This window comes from Rhineura floridana, chromosome 4 (genome assembly GCF_030035675.1).
Source record: "Rhineura floridana isolate rRhiFlo1 chromosome 4, rRhiFlo1.hap2, whole genome shotgun sequence".
NCBI classification, from domain to species: domain Eukaryota; kingdom Metazoa; phylum Chordata; class Lepidosauria; order Squamata; family Rhineuridae; genus Rhineura; species Rhineura floridana.
In genome coordinates this window covers 77,804,392-77,828,720 of record NC_084483.1, presented here as the reverse complement: position 1 = coordinate 77,828,720, position 24,329 = coordinate 77,804,392, and positions in this window count along the sequence as shown.

Here is a 24,329-nt window from a genome sequence, read left to right as displayed (position 1 = left end):
ACATAAAACAATTGCACATATAAAAACAATTACATGTTTATGTGGGTAAATACAACACAAACTGAAATCCTCTATGTGCTAAAAGCTATCTCCTTCATCAAAATGAATGAGGAAAACTTGCGGACCACTTGTGTCCACAAAGAATCACTGGGTTGGGAAGAATGATTCTTTGGACTTTGAGGAGGTTCCATAGCTAAGTGGTCGAACACATGCTTTACATTCAGAAGGCCTGAGATTCAATCCCTGCTATCTCCAGTTAAAAGTATTATGTTGCAGCCAGCAGTAACATATGAAAGACTTCTGCCTGAGACCCTTGAGAGCAGCTACCAATCAGAGTATTGTCTTAGGTCCAATAGCCTGACATGATATGATATATTGCTTTTTATGTTCACATGACTGGCTTGAAAGGTTTTATGATTAGAAATAAGAAAGATGCTACAAGAACTCTGAAAATGTAAATTTATGTGGACAACAATTAATGTTCAATGGCTGAATCAGTAGAGTTGGTTTGAGTATCCACTGAGTCCTCCCCCCATTGTCTGCTTAAGGAAGGGAAAGTGTCTCCATGTTCACAGATTTTAGTTGACCAGCAATAGGACTTCATGTAGATTTGGGGTATTCCTATCATGAGCACCAGAGATGGCCCAAGACATTTTGCTGCCTAAGGTAAAGATCAAGATGGTACCACCCCTTACATGTACAGAAACGGATTGGACTGGCAGCTCAATCTGACTTCCACACTGATGATGTGACAGCCTCCTCTACTGTACCTGAGGTCAGCCAGCTAGTTTAGGGGATGAAGGGAAGGCTGCATGGCACACACATAGCCGTGCCCTCCAGAACGTTGCTGCCACTCCTCTCCAGGGCCAGGACCACAGGGCAGCCAGGTTGGGGCCTGGCTGAGGGCCCCTGAAGGGCCCCTCCTTAGGGTGGGTGGGTATCATTCCTGTCCACAATCCACATCAGCATCAGCTCCTGACCCTGCTGCATATCACAAGAGGGAGCTCCCAGACAAGCCCCCTACCGCCATGCAGGCCCGCAATGCCGCCTGCATGCCCCACCTACCCCTCCCTTGATGTAAATGGTGATTGCACTGTGGGCATAAGCCTGCCACCAACCAAGATGATGGCTGAGGTTTCCCTAAGGGACTGATGCCCTTCTGCCATTTTGGTTGATGGCAGGGATGCGTGCGTGTAGCAAGCATGTGTGCCATCAACCAAGATGGCGGCGGAGGCATCAGCCCCTTAGGGAAACCTTGGACTCCATTTGGTTGATGGCAGGCTTGCGCCTGCAACGCAACCAGCATTTACTTCAAGGGAGAGGTAGGTAGGGCATGGAGGTGGTGTTGTGGGCCTGCATGGCAGTAGGGGGGTGTCTGGGAGCTCCCTCTCTGCAATCCGTGGCAGGGTTGGGAGCTGACGCTGTAGCAGATCACAGAAAGTAGGTAGGTGGGGCTTGCGTGCAGGTGCCGGGACAGGCTGGTGCCCAAGGGGCCTGGCATGCCTGGTGCTGGTCCTGCTCCTCTCCCACCATCCGTCACCTCATGTGCCCACCTCACTCTGCCTAAACGTAGGGCTGGTCCTGATGGGCACCATCTTCAAAAGTTATTTGTCCATAGCATTTTCCACTGCTGTGATTTTTACAATAAGAATCTTCCCATAAAAAGTTTCCAGAATGAAGGCTGCTGTATCTGTTTGTTTTCTTCAGTGTTCTAATGAGAGGGGAAAAAACCAAATCTGTGTGCCTATCGGAGATGCATAGAGGATATTATCTAAACTCCCAGTGAATCACAGCTGACAGTGTTGCTATTTCTAAGCCAAAGAAGTGCTCTTTGAACAAAATGCAATTGCAGTGTCTTTTCAACCTGCGCTTCAGCAGAGTGAAACAGCAGGATTCCCGTACTGTATAATAACTGTCAGAAACAATTTCTGCTCTGTAAGTGAGGTGAAGCAAAATGTCAAAATATTTGAATACATTTCATTGAGGATATCTTCTTTTAAATTAGTGAAGGCTGGAGGAAAAGAATCCTATTCTCTCACATAATAAATATGCATAGAGCAGTGAGGGCCAAGTGAATTCTAATAAAGCTGGGTCCTAGCTTGTTAATGGCGCTAGAGAAACCACAACAGTAAAACACAATAATTATGAGTTAAAGAAATGCCAACCTTGGCCTTTTACCAGGATTTCTGAACGTATTATCCATGAGAAATTTAGTAGTCTAAAGTGACCCTGTTAATTACCATATTTTATAAAATCCCTTGTATAGAAAGGAGTAATCGGAGGAGGCAGCACACAAGGATTCTAAACTGGATGTGTATATCTCATTATTACTACAACTGTACTCTTTGGAACTCATTAGCCTTGCTACCTTAGCCTTGTTCATTCCAACATGTCCATGAAACACCAGGAAAATAATGGCAAGGAGACCTCTTGAGTAACAATAGACTTACTTAAGGCTTGCCATCTTGTTGGAAATCAAAGCACATTCCTTTGTAATGGAGTGAATCTGGTTCACAGAAATAATGCTTTTCTTATTTTCAAGGATTCATTCATGGCAGATGAAGATTCCTTTATCATGCTTCTGTCACTGATTTAAATTTCCTGTAAGGGAGTTAATTAAGAATATATAACCTAAACCAGTAGTGTACTGGATTTATTACTAGACGATGTCCTATTAATATGGAGGGGATGGAATCGTGAACCTAGAATATAACGGAAAATTGCAAATGAAGTAGGCATAGGTATATTGGGTACAGTTTTATTTCATTATTTGAAATATTTGTATTCCCCTTGTTAATAATTCAAGGTGGTTCACAACAACATTCATTCAATTTTCATTCATTTTAAAAGAACAAATGGTTCAAATGCCTGTATTCAAAACCTTGCCTTTTATTCAGGGTGTTGTTAATGAGTGGTATGATTTAATATATAATATAATGGCCAGTACATATATTTGTGGACATACTTCTATGAACCAATGGGGATTTTAGACTTTTTTCTTCCTCAACAGGTTATTTTTGAAAGTGAAAGAGTTAAAAAAAACAGTTTTGTGATATGGAATGGAAGTAAAACATTCTCCTGGGCTAAAAAAAAAAGGCCCTCCATGAACCTACTTACATTCTTGACGTCTAGTTATTGTATCTTTACCACACACACGTGTGTGTTTGCGCACAGCAAGGGTGTAGTCATCCAGGGACTTGGGGGGTCTTAGAACCTTTACTTTTTGGGGAGCCAGGTCCCAGCAGGGTCCATATGTCTCCAACATCCCATGGGCCAATCAGCATGAAAGGAGAGTCAGCCACTGAGAAGAGCCTTCTAATGTTTTTCATGGTCCTTTCTTGCTGATTGGAACCAATCAGAGTGAAAGGAGGTGAGTCAGCCATTGAGAAGATTCTTCTCAGTAGCTAACATTCTCTCCTTTCATGCTGATTGGCTCCTAGGGATGGCTGTTGTTGTGGGAGGAAGGCATTAACAAGGGTTTCATTCTCAACCCAGCAGCCAAACAAAATGAAAGGATGGGAGGGGACGTGGGTGTGACTGTCCTGAATGAACTCTTCACTTCTGAATTTGCCACTACACTACTGATGCACAGAGACAGACACACACACAAATCCTTGTGTTGAAGAAGTAAACTCTGTTCTCAGCCTTCTCCACAGACAGAACTCCATGTGTCACATTGCTAGAAACAATGAGCAATTATGTATAGTCATGTTTAATTAGAAAATATAATAGTTTCTCATTGACAAATGGGAATGATTTACACACAAAACACTCTCTCCTCCATGCTGCTCTTTTAAAAGCCTATAAGGAGAACCATGTAGAACAACAGAACAATCAATTTTAGAGGGGCACACTGTTTGTCTTCCTAAGAAGGACTGGTTGACAAGGAGATCAACCCCAAAACAGACAAGCCAGGTTAATGTTTAAGAACATGAGATTTAAATTATTAATTATTATGATGTTATTATTTTCATTTATAACTCATCCTTCACCCTAAGGTCCAGGGAGAGTCACAACATTTTAAAACACAACCTTAAAAAAAGGTTTAAGACAAACTGCAATCACAAGAAAAGGGCAGGTCCTAAACATATACATCTCAACTGTCAAAGGCCAGTGTTAAAATGTGTGTCTTCAGCATACGATAAAAACTGTACAGTGCAAGTGCCAGACACACCTCTGTGGGAAGGGAGTTCCATAACTTAGGCAGTGCCACAGAGATGCTGTCTCCCAGGCATATGACTCAACTTCAGATAAAGGGAGGATTCAGTGGAATAATATTTCAGAATCAGATATTTCATTCAAAAGAAGACCTTGGCATGCAGGATTAGGGCCAGAAGGATTCAGCACCAGGACATTCCTGAAGAATTTTCTCTGGTCTCCAAGAGGTTGTGAAACCCATAACAATGAGCAAATCGGGAGGTATCATGGTCCATGTAGCCAAGAAAAAAGACCAAGAGCAAATCAGCATTTCCTAGGTCTCCTACTCAAGGGCAAATAAAGGGTTCCAGGATTTCTGAATAAATACACATATATGCGTACTGGGACTTCATTACTGTATAGGGTTGCCAGATCAGAAGCATCCTAAACCCTGAGATTTTAGGGGCAAGTCTTAGTGATGTCATTAAGCATGATACATTAAGCATCAACCACAGTTGCTTGGAGCATACAATTCAAACAAAACATTTCTCTAACTGGAAATTAAGACAAATCTTAGGTAAAAGTTGAAGTCTGGATAGGGAGCATTCAATCTAGCCTACTTGCTTCTGGCAACAAGGGTTTCAGTGCCTTCAGGCAATAGAACTTATTGTTTTAACTTCTTCTGTAAACTGCTTTGAGATTTTTTACAATAAAGCGGTATATAAATGTAAAATAAAATACATAAATAAATTCTGGAGTTACTGTGGCCCGTGGATCTCTTTCCACTTTTAGGAACACTGACTCAGACCATTTCAGACCATTTCATACCATCTAGCCCAGGTGACATGGGCTAGCGTTGGCTCTCCAGGATTCCAGGCAATAGTCTTTTCCAGAGATTGAATTTTGGACCTTGGCATGCAAAGCATATGCCCTACCACTGAGCTACAACACTTCCCCTTTTAAAAAAAGTATATTTTGAAATTGTTCTTTTCAATTCACTTATGAATAAACATCATACCTAGGGCTGATCCACACCATTCATTTAAAGCACATTCAACACACATTTGAAGCACATGGATCCCACTACAGAATCCTGTTTTGCAACAGTTTATACTTGTTTTTATGGTTATTGGGTTTTTAAAGGATTTATTGCTTGTTGTGAGCTGCCTTCATTTCCAGTCACCAACACTACCTCACAGGGTTGATGGGAAGACTCCATATACACACACTACACTGGAGATATAAAAATACATACACCTCATATAATAGTTGATTGTCAAAACCAGTTGGTCATTGCAGAATTTTTTTAAAAAAATCAGTATTAGTTTAATAATAAAAGCAGTGATACCTATGTAAGCTCTTCGTAAGTGCTTTAAAAATAGGATTGGAGGAGAAGAGAAAGATTTACAACACAAACACAGTCCTTTGCTATGTTCACTCAAAAGTCCCATTAATTTACAGCCCAATCCTAACCATGTCTACTCAAAAATAAGTCCTATTAAATTCAATGTGGTTTACTCCTGGTATGTGGGATTAGCATTGCAGCTTTACTCCCTGAAAAGCGAGTATTGGAAAGGTTTTCAAAACAGTGCCCTCTTCAACAGTCCAGGAAAATTTAAACTTGTTTGACTCCTGCACACAAGAGAGAAAAAGACTGAAAGCTATATACTTACTCAATTTATGAGATTTTCAGATAAGCAAGAGAAAACAACAGGTTTCTGACCTTGCAGTGAGGTCTAGCTACTGCCTGGAGGCCAACAAATCACAACCCTGACTTTACTTATTGGCTACAAACCTGAAAGTTCGAGGGTTAGAGCAGCCAGCTACGAGCTCATTTAACAGAAGTTGTGGAAGGGCCCCACGTTTTGGTGTGTATCTTGTGAACCAGACCACCTAGAAGCTTAATTTTTTTAAAAAAATGGAAGCTGAGAGTCTGGCGATTAAGGTGACAAACTGAACCCAAAAAATCCAGAGTCTCCTGGTGAAAACCAGAGACTTGGCAATTTTATTACTGTATCGTAATTATAAGATGAAACCATTTGTATGCAAGTTATGAAAAATTGTGTGCTGCCAGGCAAATAATATTTAACTTTAACATAGTATCATTTTTAAATTTGATTATTTTTTTTTGTGCTTGCAAATTGCTATGATTGTTGGCTATCTATGGAAGAAAAGGTAGACTATGTATTTTTAGAATCAAATAAGTTGTCTAGTAATGTGAAGATAAAGAAACGATAAGAGTAGTTTGGTATTGTTTTGGTAATATTAAAACTGATGCAAATTCCACTGTGGTGTGTAGGCAATATGTAAGATAGAACTACTGGGGAAAAAGAATACATCTACAAATTGGGAATGGGGAATATGTATTTCCATGGGCAGTGATGCCCTAGAATTTGAACAACTGGAGTGTAGATATTCTGGTCTGAGACACCTATTGATAATTTTAAACAGGCCAAAGCATGAGAAGCAAGAACAGACTGTGAAAGGCAACTTATGGCTACTTTTTGCTGAGGTGGTAAGCCTATGTCTGAGCAGGACTACTTCAGACTGCCAGACAGGAGCTCACAATCTTCTACAAACAGAAAATGAACATGTCTAGAAAAAAATAAATCTAGGCTACAGCATTTCCTTCAATATCTTATTTTCTGTATGGAAGGAGGATTTTGTGTGGAGAAGCATTATTTCTTGTTAACCTCCAGACCTGCCATCTGAAGTGGTATAGCCCAGGCCCAAGTTTACCACCCTGATGAGAACCAGGCCATCATTTCTGAAAACAATGGCTCAGCTGGGAGCTTACAACCTAATTTTCTGAAAAATCAGATTGGAAGGGAGTGAAGAGTAGAGTTTGATGCCAGGTCCAGTATTTAGTTGCCTCAGGTGAAAAGCAAAATCTCTCCCCCACCCCCATTCTACATACAGAAGCCAACCAGGTAGTTGGCTTTTATTTCAACAGTAGTGGCAGGACAGCATCTTTCTCCACATCTGAGGTCCACAGGTTACTGGAGTATAGAGCAAGCAGCATACAGAAGACCTCTTGGAGGCCGGGCCTGGTAACCAAGAGGTCTTCTGTATCTTTAAAAGTTGTGCAGGGGGAAGGGAGAATTCCACCTTGTGGTTTTTTCCATTACAATGTTGCAAGAACACCTGCACTTGGCTGACCTTCTCTTCTCCTAAAGATACAGGATCAGTCTCAGGCCCTGAACCTGGCAACCCTATTGTGGAGTCAGAATTGGCGTTGAAACACCAGCAAGGAGAGTTTGGGGTTGTGATGGCTATCTTGATAGGAAATATCAACCCAGTGTGCAGCAGCTGGGAAAAGGGCAAGTTCCATGTTAGGGATCATTTGGAAAACAATTGAAAATAAAACTGTCAATATCATAATGCCCCTCCTCTAGGATGCACACCTTAACATGGTGAGGGCTTTGAGAGTGTCAAAGAAGCTGAGAGCAATGCCATCAGGAGTCTAGAGCAAGAGGCTAGACTCCTAGCAGGGGCACCCAAGGCGGAATGGTCAAAGCTGAAACACCAGACTAAGATGCATCCAAACTCAGTGGAAGGCAATGGTAAAGCACCTCTGAATACCTCTTACCACAAAAACCCTATGAACAGAGTATCCAAAATGCAACACAAGATAGTGCTGAAAGATGAGACCCCCAGGTCAGATGGCACTCACCGAGCTACTGGAACAATGGACAAGTACAAGTAGCACTGTGACAAATGATGCAGCTGGGTCAAAGCCGAATGGAAGCCCAGAAGCTGATGCGCACAGATGCGAAAGGAGAGTCCGGAGTTGTACGACGTACACAATAGGAACATGGAATGTGAGAAGCATGAACCAGGGAAAGTTAGAAATTGTCAAGCAAGAAATGGAAGGTATCAACATTACAATACTTGGCATGAGTGAATTAAAATGGACGGGAAAGGGACATTTTCAATCAGGCAACTACAAAATATTTTATGCAGGAAATGAGAAATTAAGAAGAAACGGGGTTACTTTAATAGCGAGAAGTGATGTACCAAGAGCAATTAAGAGTTACAATGCAAGGTCTGAGCAAGTGATATCAATGAGATTAAATGAGAAACCTGTTAACATAACCATCATCCGAGTCTATGCTCCAACGGCAAACAAAGGAATTGGAGAGATTTTACACAGAAGTACAGGAAGAAACTGATCGCACACCAAACCAAGATGTTCCGATAATCATAGGAGATTGGAATGAAAAAGTAGGGAACAAAGAAGAATTAGGAATTGTGGGGAAATGGGGCCTGGGAGATAGAAATGAGGCAGGAAAAAGACTTATTGAATTCTGTGAAGCTGTGAAAGACCACCGGGGACTGCCTCACTGCCCCCTTGGCTTCAGCCCTACGTGGATTCAGAATCAGGTCCCCAGTCAACTGAACTGGCTGAGGAAGAAGGGTCAGGAGACAAGCCGAAGGAAGAACAGCTAGGGGGAAACTCAGCTGTTGATAGGGAGCCTTTGGAAGCCTATATAAGAGAAAGCAGGACAGAAGCTGGGGAGAGTCTTCAGCCTGAGAAGGAGAAGGGGCTGTCAGAGACCTTGAGGGGCTGGAAGGCTACAGGACAAGGAGTGAGGCCTTAGCTTACACCCCTGCTGAACTGGGAGAGGAACCTCATGGGAGGAGTGATGTAACTGCCTGTCCCCAATGAAGCATAAGCAGCAATGTTGCTCTGGGAGTTGTGATTCTTTTCCCACAGTAAGAGGGAGACCCTGGCAATGGACACTGGGCCTTTTGACATTCCTCTACCCATGGATGCCCAACAGAAGCCAATAATCTGTTTCTTGCAAACATATTTTTTGAGCAACCAAAAAGATGACTGTACACGTGGACATCACCAAATGGTTAGTATAGGAATCAGATTATATAATTGGTAGCAGAAGATGGAGAAGTTCTTAACATTAACAACAAACATCATAAGAACCAAATTACACATTTAAGACAATACAAAACATGTTTTAAAAACATCTTAAACATTAATATAACCTAAAACAGCTAACATAATAAATCATAATCACCAATTATACCAGAAAGACAAAACAACCCCACCTACCAAACACATGTGTGTACAGGTAGCAGCATCACTCCCACTTCTGCTGCTGCCACCCCAGCTTATGCTCTCACCAAAAGGGGGGGCAACACTACCATTCCCACCCCTAGAGCTCTGTCCTCTCACCAGGGAGCACCCGTAATCATTCCACCCCCACACAACACTCATAGCAAGAGGGGGTAACACCATCCTTGTGGATAATGCACAAAGTGATCTGCAGGTAGCACAAGTTGTATGTCCATGGATGGGGATTTGTCAATGGTATTGTGTTGAAACCATCCAGCGACTATACTTTTCTTCCCCATCAGTAGGCTGGCACACTCCATCAGTGCCTTAATAGGCCAGAATCTTGTGCTCAGGCTGCTCACCCCGGCAGGCACGAGTTCAATAGGTACCTGGAGAGAGGGAGAACACATAGCCTTCAGTCACCATCCCAGCTGCACCTCCTTTCACTAACACACACACATCACCAGCCCCACCCTCCAGCACTTCTTGCCAAGCACGAGTTAAATAGGTACCTGGAGAGAGGCTGGGGTGGGGGAGGATGACAGCCTTCAGTCAGGGTCCCAGCTGCACTACCTAATAAAGGTAATGCTTCTTCATCAGGTCAAAGGAGTGGTGGTCTCATGGTATTTTCTGATGATGGGATCCTGAGGAGAAGAACCATGTCTGAAGCCCAATGTTCTTCCTGGTTTGAGGGATTGTCTGCATCTGGGGCTTCTTTCCCTAAGGAGGGTGGATCAAAGCCCTAAGTCATGGTATCTGCCTGTGTGCATGCACTGTAGAGACAACGGGAGTGGGAGAAATGGGCTCTGCTACAGGGATCCTTCCATAAGTACTTGCTGCAGCACCTATATGAAAGGGAACAAAATACATTTAAAATAAATCTTAAAGTGGCACAGTAAAGTGTATGTATTTATGGGTGAGTGAAAAACAGGGCAGCTTTAAATATATCTGCCAAATCAATAAGGGGGGGGACTGCTTTGCAACAATTCATTCTGCTCTCACAAAACAAAATAGACTGCTGCAGGGATGAGACTGTGCTGGGACCATCAAGGGGCAAGCATTTCCACCTGCCTTGCCCCACCCCTCTGCCTGGGCCTTATCAGGAAGAGCTGCAGGCTGAGACATGCTACTGCAGGGATGGGACTGTGCTGGGACCATCAAGGGGCATGCTTTTCCACCTGCTTTGCCCCCCACCCCTGCTCTTAATGATGTTTTTCTGGGGACTGCCCTTTACCAGGAAGATGAATGCTTTTGGTTTGCTGCTCCTGTTTTTTTGGAGATGTTAGGACTTTACTAGTTTGATTTTTTTTTTTTGTAAATTGTATTGTTTTTATTTATATTTTGTATTTGTATTTGTGTGTAAGCCGCCTTGGGGGCCTATTTGGCCGAAAGGCGGCCTAGAAATAAAACATAATATAACATAACATAACTTTACCTAAAACCAAAAATCCATCTTACCCATAAATGTTTTTACTGAATTTGACAATTCTCTTAGAACTCAGATGATTGTCTCACTAGAGACTGCAGTACTTTTAAGGATACAGAATGCCTTTAAATGAGGGACATATTTTGTTATTGTCCTGTGAAGGTTTTGTAAAAACTAACTCCTATATAAAAATGGGGGGGGGGTAAACATTACTTTTATTTTTAAAAAAATATGTTTAACATTCAAAAATACAACTGTATATATGAAATCTTGGAAATTAGTTTTCTGTGGGCTTTTTTTTAAAAAAAACAACCCTAAAATCAAAGTTGTAATGGAAATACAAAAACTTCAAGAAGGAATGCCCAGGAAGCAGAGATTTCAACTAGTTACTAGAAAGGGATCATAAAGAAGCAGATAATTTTTAGTATAAAATAAAATGGGAAACTGTAAATATCCTCTTTTTAAAACTTGTATTTATTTGTATTTTTTGGTTCCTATCAAGATGCCCAACAACTGGTGGGAATGGACAACATCCGAGTGAGCTGGCAAATGCCAGCTCCAGCTTCCCCTTCTAGATCCTAAATGGCTTTGCCTAACCTTACCTCCATTGATGAATGCCAAACAACCACAGCTTTTACTCTATATAACAGGACTTGCCAACCTTTTCTACTGCACGTACATTTCAAATTTTGAGAGAGTGTTGTGGGGGCCAGTCACAAAATGGGTGGCATAGGGAGAGTATGGCTTTAAAATATGACTGACCTTCAAAACTCACAGCACAGACTAAATATTCTAACATTAAATGCAAGGGCACCTTATGAATGAGATGAATAATCAGAATTATTTTAATGACTAAATGATGTGTCCATTCATTTTATTTCTGCTTCCAAGTCTCAGTAAACATTCCCAGTGATAATTAACTGCATTTTTGTGTTTATAGGAAAGCAGGACTTCATAAATATCAGAATGTGCTATTATCACACATGTAGGCTGGTTTTCGATGAATGCATAAATTGGGTAATTGCCACTAGAACTATTTGTTAAAAGGGAGGAGGAGACAAATAAAAAAAGGCTGTCAGGTAATCATTACAATTATAGAAGTAATATAGCACACAGAGAAATTCCTCTTCCTTGAATTGCCATTTCTCCATTTCAGTCTATGGTAAATAAAGCAGCATCCTCTAGGGAACACCCGATTTGCAGAAGTAATTTTTCACTTCTTACAAGAACAATTTATATGAAAAATATGAGCCTGTTTCAATCAGTTTGTTAATTTTGTGTGAGGCAACATAAGACATAGGGCAATATAGGCGTCTGTAATTATGGCTTTCATTTAAAACAGCACATTCCCAGCCTTCATGGTGAGAAATCCTAAAACAAATTGGCAAAATCCAACCAGAGTCAAGCACTTCTATGACCCATTCATGACAAATGGACAGGGGAAACAATTGTGCTTAAAACAGTTGAGCTCTAGTCAGCCAGAGCCAGCATGTTTTTAAAGATGTTTTAATATATTTTAAAGTCTGTTTTTATGATGTTTTAAAGTGTTTTTAGTGCTTTTGTTGGCCACCCTGGGCTCCTGCTGGAAGGGAGAGATATAAATAGAATAATAAATAAATAAATAATACATAATGGACAAATGGTGATTATTATCACACCTACAGTGTTATGAATGCAACAGTGTTGAGGAAATCGCAAATTACATAAAATAGGAAGAAAAATTCAGGAAAAAAATCTGTGCTGATTGCAGCCGTGGCCGCAAAATCCATGCCAATTACAGCTGTGGCCCACCGCAAGAAATCAATGCAGGTCCGAAAAGATAGACTGTTGAATTCAGTCGGAATCCAGTACTAAGTCTGATTCAGCAGATATTCTCCCTCATTCTTAGTGCATGCATGTACATATATAGCTGCCAACTGAGGACAAGATTGAAATGAACTCTAGCCCAAAAGTTTAAGTAACAACAAACCTCTTATATAGACTGTAGTGTATACAAAAGAAATGGCTTCCCCCAGATTTCTAACTGCTGGGGAACCTGAAACTCATGCCTTCCCCTCCCTGGGCCGCGTGAGAATGCTGGGGCTCAGCAAATACAGTACTATGAACCTTTTATGGCAGTCAGGATAATATAGTTGTAAGAAAATAGAGAACAAAAATATTCCACATCATTATGACTGACTGACTAAAGTCTGGGACATTATGTTTATGAATTAGTTCATATTTGACAAGAAACTTAATAAAATAAGAAAAACTATTTTATTTATAGAAATACATAGTACATAGGAAAGGCATACCTAGTTCTAAGTAAGTTGGATGGGCAATGCCCACACTTGGGCATTGCCCTCATGGCTCAGGAGAGAGAATAAAGACAAAGATGTCTCCTTTCTCCTCAGACAGTCGAAGAAGGAGACAAAGGAAAGAGGGGCAGGTCAGCTTCCCTGAGCACATCAGTTTACAACAGAAGGAAGTTAGGTAGAGAAGAGCACAGGTAAAGGTAGGCAAGGCTTGCCAGCTGAAGGACCCTAACTCTATCTTCCTTCTGGAATACAAAAAAAAGAACTCAAACAGGAGTTGCTCTTGCCCCACTTCCAACAGAATGTTGCTGGAAGGGTTGACAAAAGCCTCACAGGGTGATTGCACAGCAACCCTGGATAAAAATGGCAGATATTCTAATGGAATTTTGAGCTAAGAGAGATATAGGAAATAAAGGGTCAGAAACAGTAATGGTGAAAAATCATAAAAGACCTTATTGGGGCTGGTGTTTTTGAAATTATTCATAAATCATCTGAAAATAGCAATGAATAGGAAAATGGACAGGTTTGCAAAATATATTCACACAGGCAAAATAGTAGCATTCTAGAGAGACTTTGAGCAGCTTCAGATGCTTTCTGGTTTTGGGATATCATTAACACAAGTGAGTTGCATGTCCAGACAAAGCTAAAGACATGCATGTCTCCAAAGGTACAGTTTCTGGGGAGTTTGTATTGTTCAAACAGGGCCGGTGGCAAGAAACTGCAGTCAGCTGCTGCAGATGGACATGAGCACGGTTTTTTTAAAAATAAACTGATGGCTATTTGTGATCCAAAGGCATATCACATTATTTCTCTTGGGTAAATTTGATACTAAACCTCCATCTATGGGGAAGCAGAAACTCTGGCATGCTGGGCCAGCTCTTTAAATTAAGCAAATCCTGTTTTTTGGCACTACCAGCTAAAGAACAGTGCACTCATCTATTTGTAGCCTTCACCAAATTATTTGCACTCTGCAGCAAGAAAGCTCAAAGGTACCAAATATCAATACAATTTTGCTAGGATGTGGCAAAGCAGCAGGTTTTGATCGACATTCCAGGCTTTGATGGGAATAGTTTTGAACTGCTCCTTGCTTTCTAGATAGATGTACAGGGAAATCCTATGGTTCTGATAGATTGGGAGCTGACATAACACAACAGTCATCATCTATATCCAAGACGACGTGCCACTGTAGCAACACAGACACACAGTGTCCCTAATAGCTCTGGTGACACAGCAATCATGCCACATACCAGCAACATACTCACATAGGCAATGAATAGAAAGCACAAAACAGCGTATGGCAACACTTAATGACTTCATGATGTCTCTTAAGGAAAGGGCTGTCACTCAGTACATCTACTTTGAATGTAGAAGCTTCCAGGTTCAATCCTTGGCATCTCCAGGCAGGGTTCGGAAAGACTCCCTGTCTGAAATCCTGGAGAGCTGCTACCAGTCAGTGAGGACACTACTGAACTAGATGGACCAATGGTCTGACTCTGTATAAGGCAGCTTCCCATGTTCCTCCCAAATGAATATACAAACACATACACATTCCCACCAGCAAGAGATATTGGACTCTCCCAAGTACAGACTACCATAGCACAGTGAGCAGGAGGACGGTGGCTGATACCATTGGTCACAACTTCCAGGGGCAGCATAAAGACAGGAGGAATCCCCTTGCAAGATAAAAACAGTTGGCAAACCACTGTTCTCTAGCCAGAGCCAGGCAAGATAGGAAGGAATGTCATTTCATTAACAGTAGCCATTTGGATCCACAGCCCAGTGAGCAGAGCTTGGAAAAGTTACTTTTTTGAACTACAGCTCCCGTCAGCCCCAGCTAGCATGGCCACTGGATTGGGCTGATGGGAGTTGTAGTTCAAAAAAGTAACTTTTCCAAGCTCTGCAGTGAGTAGGAGGCATGTGTAGATATTCCAGATTATGTGAACATGGGATTCTGAGTAAGTCCTGTTATGCCTTGCTACATCTCTCCACTTTGCCCCTTGTACTTGAAACCAGCAAGACAGTCTCTTTCTTGTGAATGTACAGGATCAAGAGTTCTTACTTTCTCCCCTTTGCTTATTGGCTATTCAGAGTCCTTATATGTTACACATTGTGTTATAATGTCTGAGCTTATAATGTGTCCAACAGCAGGCTAACGGTCAGAGTTTCCACCTAAGACTTCTTGGGGCTTAGGAGATATCAGGGAAATAAATGGGAGTTCAACAGCACAGTATCTTTTTAATAATATTTGTTTCTTAACACTTCTTAAACGTTTTACATGAATGTATATAGTTGGCCTTAGCCAGTAAGTCAGAATCAAACAAGTTACATTGCAGTATATCTTAAAACTACCTTCCAATTCTTATCCAGAAAATAAATGTTATGTTATGGTTTATTTCTAGGCCGCCTTTTGGCCAGAAAGGCCCGCAAGGCGGCTTACACACAAATAGAAAAACACAATACAAAATACAAATAAAAACAACACAATTCAAGCCAAAAAAACCCTAGCATTTCTAAAAAGCAACAGCTAAAAACCAAAAGCATTCATCTTCCTTGTAAAGTACAGTCCCCAGAAAAATGTCACTAAGAGCAGGGGTGAGGGGGCAAGGCAGGTGGAAAAGCTTGCCCCTTGATGGTCCCAGCACAGTCTCACTCCTGCAACAGTACCTCTCAGTCTGCAGCTCCTCCTTATAAGGTCCAGGCAGAGGGGTGGATAAATGAACATGATCCCACTGTCAGAATGTTGGCAGACTTCAACAGCAGTAGTACATTGGACCAGGTTTTACCGTTTAAACTTTCCTCATTTTATAGGAGTCTTCAAGGCTATACCCTATGTCACAATTCAGACTGTAGCGTGTCAATTGCAGGTGTTTCAGGGAAGACAGTCCATTTCCTTATCAGTTCTGGCTACTTTTAACCTTTGTTTACTACTAGCTTGACAGTCTGCCTGGAACACTGGCTGCTGCATTTCCTGCATCTCCATATAAGGCAGTTCCTCCCAGACAGTGGGTCTCAGACAGGGTTTTAACAGAGTTCTAATTATTATTCAGAATACATAATAGTACTGATACATTGATACAATACATAATAGTATTTATCTTGGTAATGAGGGCTCTTAGGAGGCAAAATTCATGAAGAATAACGGGCATAATGGGGGCAGCCCATGAGATACTGATGATGTTAGCTCCATCAGCGTAACATTTTTGTTGGTGGTTAGTATTACAGGAGAAATTGTGATTCCATGCCCACACAGATTCCCCATGCTGTCATGTTTTCAAGGCTCAGGAGGACTTAAGAGATCCCTGTCCCCACCCAGTCTGAATAGAATCTGGTTCCACATGAATTTCAATAATAGGAAATTCTCATTTGATGTTATATGCTAGATGGCCAATAGTATACCATTAGTAGTTCTTTTTCCAAAATATGTGTTCCTGAGATGTGTACGCTCAGTTGATGATTCCTTGCTTTGCTTTGACATCACAACATTTTTATCTAATGCAAAAGACTGAGGTGACATTTCAGGCATCCAGGATGTCAAGCTGTTTTCACCTCTAAGGTTACTGACAAATGTTCTCATCTTGGCAGTATTTTCTCACAAAACATCATGGTAGATAAAAAGAGAGTTAGGAATGGGGGAGTGAAAAAACATTGTAGAAACAGATTAAAAATGCTCAATCAATGGTCACTATAGCAGAGAGCTTGAAGCAAAATATGGCATCCAGAATGCATTCTATATATACTTACTCAGAAACAGGTCTACTCAGAAATAAATCCCACTCAGTTCAGTGGTGCTTACTCCCAGGTAAGTGTGTACAGGATTGTAATTTTATAACTGCTGACATTTCATACCATGCAGAAACAGCTTGCTTGAATCTCAACATGTGGGGGAACATTCAGAGAGAGAGAAAGGAAATACAATGCAAAAAATGTTGAATTGAATGTACAAAACGAAGTTAGAGTCTTCTAGCCTAAGTAACGCCAACCAGTCAAGTCAACCATGGCAGAAGATGTAAGAATCATAGAATCATAGAGTTGGAATGGGCCTTGTAGGCCATCGAGTCCAACCCCCTGCTCACAGCAGGAAATCCACAGCTAGAGCATCTCCCGCAGATAGCTGTCCAGCCTCTGCTTGAAGACATCCAGCAAAGGGGATCCCACCACCTCCCTAGGCAGTCGGTTCCATTGCCGAACTGCCCTGACTGTCAAGAAGTTCCTTCTAATGTCCAATCTGAATCTACGCTCCTGCAACTTAAAACCATTAGACCTAGTCCTACCCTCTGGGGCAGCAGAGAACAAATCTGTACCCTCCTCTATGTGACAGCCCTTCAGGTACTTAAAGAGTGCAATCATGTCACCCCTCAGCCTTCTCTTCACCAGACTGAACATGCCAAGTTCCTTCAACCTTTCCTCATAAGACTTGTTCTCCATACCGGCTATCATCCTCGTCGCCCTCTTCTGAACCCGCTCTAACTTGTCTATATCTTTCTTAAAATGAGGCGCCCAGAACTGAACGCAGTATTCCAGATGAGGCCTGACTAATGCAGAATATAGTGGACTATTACTTCCCTCGACCTGGAAACTATAGCTCTGTTTATACAGCCCAAAACCACGTTTGCCTTTTTTGCCGCAGCATCACACTGCTGGGTCATGTTCAACTTGCGATCCACTACAACTCCAAGGTCCTTCTCACACGCACTACTGCTAAGCCGGGTATTTCCCATCCTGTACCCGTGCATTTTGTTTTTGTGGCCTAAATGCAGAATCCTGCATTTGTCTTTATTGTATTTCATTTTATTAATTTCAGCCCAATTTTCTAGTCTATCCAGGTCCCTTTGGATTTTATTCCTGTCTTCCATTGTGTTAGCTATCCCTCCCAGTTTCATATCATCCGCAAACTTCATAAGGCTTCCCTCCACCCCATCATCTAAGTCATTGATAAAAATGTTGAAGAGTATCGGCCCCAGGACAGAACCCTGTGGCACTCCACTCAAAACCTCCTTCCAGTCCGAAGCAGAGCCACCGACGACCACTTTTTGAGTATGGTTTTCCAACCAGTTGTGAATCCACCTGACAGTATTTCCATCTAGTCCACATTTGACCAGTTTGCTAATCAAAAGGTCGTGGGGGACTTTGTCAAATGCTTTGCTGAAATCTAGATAGATGACATCTACAGCATTTCCACCATCTACTAAGCTAGTGACCTGATCAAAAAAAGAGATGAGATTAGTTTGACAGGATTTTTTCTTGACAAACCCATGCTGGCTCCTACTAATCACAGCATTGTCATCTAGATAGTTGCCAATGGACTCTTTTATTATCTGTTCTAATATCTTTCCCGGTATTGAAGTCAGACTGACCGGCCTGTAATTCCCCAGATCTTCTTTTTTACCCTTTTTAAAGAGCGGGACGACGTTTGCCCATCTCCAATCCTCCGGCACCTCTCCCGTTCTCCAGGATTTCTCAAAGATGATGGCAAGAGGTTCCGAGAGTACATCAGCAAGTTCGTTCAATACTCTGGGATGCAGTTCATCAGGCCCTGGAGATTTGAACTCATTTAGGTTAACTAGGTATTTCCTGACTATCTCCTTATCAATCTTGAACTGCAATCCCGACCCCTTACTGAGATTGCTACCGATGCAAGGTTGCACACTGTTCCCTTTTTGGGAGAAAACGGAAGCAAAATAGGCGTTGAGCAGTTCTGCCTTTTCCTTGTTATCTGTCAACATTTTGCCATCCTCATTGAGCAGCAGTCCCACCGTTTCCTTGGTCTTTCTCGCTTCGAACATATCTGAAAAACCCCTTTTTGTTGTTCCTCGCTTCCCTCGCCAGCCTCAGCTCATTCTGGGTTTTAGCTTTCCTTATGCTATTCCTGCAAGCCCAAGCCGCTCGTCGGTACTCTTCCTTGGTAATGTGTCCTTCCTTCCATTCTTTATACATGCTCTTTTTTATTTTTACCTCCTCCACCAGTGTTCTGTGTAGCCACATTGGCTTTTTCTGATGTCTTCCATTTTTCTTCCTCTTTGGAATTGTTTGCGATTGCGCTTTTTGTAATACGTTCTTCATGAACTCCCACGCTTCTTGGGCTCCTTTTTTCTTTAGTCTATCTAGCCACGGGATCCTACCCATCATTTCCCTGAGCTTGCTAAAATCAGCTTTCCTGGAATCCAAGGTCCATATTTGACTATATTCTTCTTTGGCTTTCCCCAGAATCACGAATTCCAGCATTACGTGGTCACTTTCCCCCAAGGTACCGACCGCTTTAATTCCCGTGACGAATTCATCCCTGTTAGTTAAGATCAGGTCCAGGATTGCCGATCCCCTTGTTCCTTCTTCTACTTTTTGAAAGAGGAAATTATCAGCAAGGCCCATCAGGAATTTGTTGGAGGCTTTGTGCTTCGCAGAGTTTGTCTCCCAGCAGATATCCGGGTAGTTGAAGTCCCCCATCACTACTACTTCTTGCCTCCTTGAGATTTCAGAGATTTGTTTGAGAAAGGCCTCATCTACCACCTCTTCTTGGCAAGGGGGTCTGTAGTAGACACCTACTACCATGTCGGTTTTATTTGTTTCTCCATTTATTTTTACCCAAATGGTCTCTACCGGACCACTTTGTTCACTCTCTTGGATTTCCATAGAGGCGTATTTGTCTTTGACGTATAACGCTACTCCCCCTCCTTTTCTGTTGCTTCTATTCTTTCTGTAGAGTTTATATCCTTGAATGGCTATATTCCAATCATGGGAGTCATCCCACCAAGTCTCTGTTATCCCTATGAAGTCATATTTGCCTTGATGCACTAAGACTTCAAGCTCCTCTTGCTTGTTTCCCAAGCTCCGCACGTTGGTATATAGACACCAGAAGTCTCTTTTGTCCTGATTGGATTCCTCCGTTAATATACCGTGAGCTTTGCCGTGCATCCCTTTCTCTCTCCCAGTGTCTCATGTACCCTTCAAATCCTTGCGTTTACAACTCGCTGTCTTTGGATCGGTCTTTAAGCTATCATCTCCATCCCCCAGAGGCTTTAGTTTAAAGCCCTCTTGATGAGTTTTGCGATACTTCTGCCAAAGAGATTCTTCCCAGTCCTCGTGAGGTGCTGCCCATCTCTTGCCAACAGTCCCCCCTCCAAGAAGCTTAGACCATGGTCCCAGAATCCAAACCTCTCCCGTTGACACCATCTGCGTAACCAGTCGTTGACCTGCAGTATCTTCCTTTCCCTTTGTAGTCCTCTATCCTTCATGGGAAGAATTGACAAGAAGACCACCTGCGCCCCAAAATCCTTGACCTTCCTACCCAGAGCCTCATAGTCTGAGGTGATCTGTTCCAAGGTGTTTCTGGCCGTGTCGTTCGTGCCCACATGGATGAGGAGAAAGGGGTACCTATCTTGGTTCCCAATGAGCCTCGGCAGGTTGTCAGGGACATCCTGGATGCGTGCCCCAGGGAGAGAACAGACTTCCCGATTCATTTTGTCCGGCTGGCATACTGGTGCCTCTACCCCCCTGAGCAACGAGTCTCCAACCACCAGCACCCTCCTCTTTTTGCAGCGAGCGGTGGTTGCATCAGCTTCCTTCTTCTGCGGTGCGGAGTCTTCCTTTGCAGCCAGTGACTCTTGATGCAGGTGAGTTTGTTGAGGCTCTTCAGGGGTGCTGACTGCCGAGAGACGCTGAAAGCGATTTGTTAGTTGCAGCAGATGTGAATCCCTCCTGTTTTTCCTTGCCCTTACAGTGACAGTCCTCCATGGGGATTTGTTGCTGTTGCAGTCCTCTTCTTCCTTGTCGCTTTCTTCCTGTACTTTGTGTCGTTCCCTTAATTCCTCTTGTGTTCTATCGAGGAAGTCCTCATCTTCTCTGATAAGTCGCAGGGTGTCTATGCGTTGCTGCATCCCCCTGACATTTTCTTCTAGGAGCGCCACCAATCTGCACTTGCTGCAAGTGTAATCGCGGCTGGTTTCTGTCAAGAAGATGAACATAGCGCAGACCTTGCAGGTGACAACAACTGATTGATCCCCCTCTATTTTCTGTTTGTTGTTTACTATTCCTGTTGTCAGTGGCAGTGTTGATATTCCTGTTGTCAGTGCCAGGAATTAGTTGAACGGATTGTTGTGTGTTTTGTTTGTGTTTGTTTGTGTGTGTGTGTGTGTGTACATGCAAATGTAACTATGCTGGGGAAAGAACTGCACATCCAGAACATCCAGAACCTAGAGCTATGCATCTGGTGTCCTTTGCTGGAACAGGCTACAATGTTGAACAAACAGTTGGTGCTGCCTACTCTGATAATGTCAATCACCACTTTGGAAAGTTGGTGGACTTTCCAGGCACCCTCTTTCCCTCGTCTCAGCTGAATACAAGAGTAGGGCAAGAACAGTTGCATCCCCAAGACAACTTTGAAGCATACTGTACCTTGAATTACATTGGTAGAAGAGTACTTTATAAAGTTATTCCTTTCATGTTATTCCTATGCTTAAATATGTATAGTTTCTAATACAGCAGTAAGAAATGCTTATACCCCTAACATTTTAACCATTTTTTAAAAACCATCAGGCTGCAGCATAGAGAGAAATAGACAGATGGAGGAAGAGAGACAGAAGGAAAGGATTGCAGGGCCACTACATAAATTCAGCTGAAGAAAAAAAAAAAGCTCAGTTTGGGCTTCTCCATTCCTCAACTGTCACCTTGCAAGTAGCCATTTCATCAGATTGCAGCTAGGGGGGAGATGGGAAGCAGGACTACTCCATCAACTTTACTGACAGACCGGTTGCCTTTGGCCCTTTTTCTTCCTGAATTGCTCCCATACAAGCTGGTCATTATAAGACTTTTGGAATTTTAAAGAACTGGCAGGGATGGGGGAGAAATTCAATTCATTTAAAGGTGACTCTATCAAATTTGCACTTTCCAAAACAACATGAGAAGCGAAACACAGCCATCCTTTGAAATTCACACTTATCCAAAATTGGCAATGCAGTTCTCAAACCAAGCAATGTTTTAAAAAATGTATTATATTAGGCAAAAGTGTGCATAAAAATGAAGTGAAAATAATACACAAAAATACATTATATTAGACACAATTGCTTACAAAAAAGTGTATGTTAAAACTGCATGTAAAAATGTGCTTATTAGGAGAACACACTAAAATGCTGATGAATTTTCATGAGGATTTTTTTTAAAAAATCACAAATTGCTGCAGAAATGTAGAGAACTGAATACAAGATTGGAAAACTGAGAAACTGAGAGAACCGAAATTAATAAATCCTTCCATTCCTACTAGTGACTAAGATTGCTTCATTCCTCTTCCCTCTGCATCCCTTTTTCCTTTTGTGCCATTTTTCTTGCAATCTTTTAGATAGAGACTGTCTTGTTTTTGTTACTATAAGCCACTCCATGCGTTTTTTTGGCAGAAGAACGTTGTAAACATGTTATAAACATTTAACCCCAAGGAGATATTTAATGATTTTTCAGTGGTTAATGACACTGTTTTGTAGCCATGAATTTAAGTGAGAATTGTGGTAATAACTCCAGAAGGATAAGACTGCTTTCCTTTGTAATGAAACGTTGGACTATACTATCAGTTACACATATGTAAGTCTGCTTTTTTAACCATATACATGTGATAGATCATTTATGCATAGGATTTAAAAGTAAGAGTAGGGACTATATCTGATGAATCCCAACAGAAATAGGTTGAAAGATTTAGTGCTCCCAGTAACAATATTTTGCAGGCAATTTGACAGTTCTTACCTAAGCCAAGTGACAGCTTTAGGTGATACACAGTATGCTGACAACTGCTTACATAAAGTATCATAGTTGGCTGTCAAAAGCTTTCTTGGAATCCAGAAATATAGCCCTAGCCAATTTTATGGCAGTGGAAATGTGTTCAGTAATTTCTAGCAAAGCAGTTGGTGAGTGATGGAGAGTTATTTGATAACAAAAAAGTTGTACACCAGCTAGTAGGCAAGTTTACCCATATGGTTTTGTAACCCTGGCAGTGACTCAGACATTATGATGCATTCTGGACAGTTCTTAATCCCTCAGGGGAAAAAAAGGTAATTGTATTCTCAAGCAGAAATAACACACCATCTAAGACATCTAAAAGTTTACCAGCAGTTTGTGATGGAAGCATGTTATCTATATCTGATACAAATACAGACAATGCAATGCAATTCATGGCAACAGTGCAGGAAACCTAATAGGTCACATGCTTTCATTATGTAACTCCATTTTGTTCAAGGGCATTTCACAGGCAATGTGTTTAGTTTGATTCCTCAGTGTCTAAGTACCCAAGTCAAAGGTTAGCTGAAAAAGAATTTCTCAGTCCTTTACAAAACTTTCTAGCAGACTTGATTGGGATAAACATATCATTTAATAGCAGGTTGCTCAGAAAACAATCTCCACATTTCATAACGAAAAAATCACAATAACCAAATAATAGCAGAAGCAGAACTGGACCAGAATGGCAAAAGCCACTTTTCTTACAACCAGGGTATTCCATCCACACAAAAAGTAATTTGACTGCTATTTTGTGGAGGTGGGTTGCAAAGAATTAGTCACTATAGTCTCTAACTGGCTATGGAAATTTTCTCTGAAGAATGACAGCACAAATTTTGTGTTGGGTCACAATCCAAGCCCCTGTTCAGGATCCCTGAGTGCCATGGCACTCCCATTCCATAGCTAATGTCAATGAATTTGCCTTTAAATTATACAGTGAATCCATCTCTTAAGTTTTCAGGGAGACAGAGTTTCCTTAGAAACAAGAAAAAAGTGGCCTATCAGCCAACATTTGCAAAGATAAATATGTGCACCTTCAATTAACACCTCATTTCCTTCACAAGTTCATTTATATTTATAATACAAGTATGAGTCTGTGAAAGCAGACAGTTTTGTATGTGCACACAAGTTGTGAGCTGAACATTTTCTATGATATCATACTAACAGGGACTTGCACGATGTGCCCAAGGTCAGGAATTTTGGAAAGCCATGAAATCACATCTCAAGCAATTTCTCTGTGGATAGGGCATACTGTCAAAGTAAAAGGCGAGCAAGGGTAGCTCAAAGTTGGTCTCTAGAATGTGAAAACTTGTTTCCATGACTGAAGACTGAAGACTGAGTGAAATGGGCTCCCTCTGGGAAGAACGGCAGGATATAAATTTAATAAAATAAATAAAACTGGGAGGAAGAAAAATCTGCCAAATGCTGAAAACTCCGAGGGGCAGATTGCTTGAGGATTATCTATGTTTGAAATCCAAGGCCACTAAAAAATTCTGAAAATCTGAGATGACACAGCAGAAGCCAAAGCATTCCACATGATGGTAAAGAGAAAATAACATAATAAGGGTTAGAGGGCTCATGACAAATAAATGGTTGCCCAATTCCTTTGCTATGCACCCAGATCCACAACCTGGAGATGACCACGGAG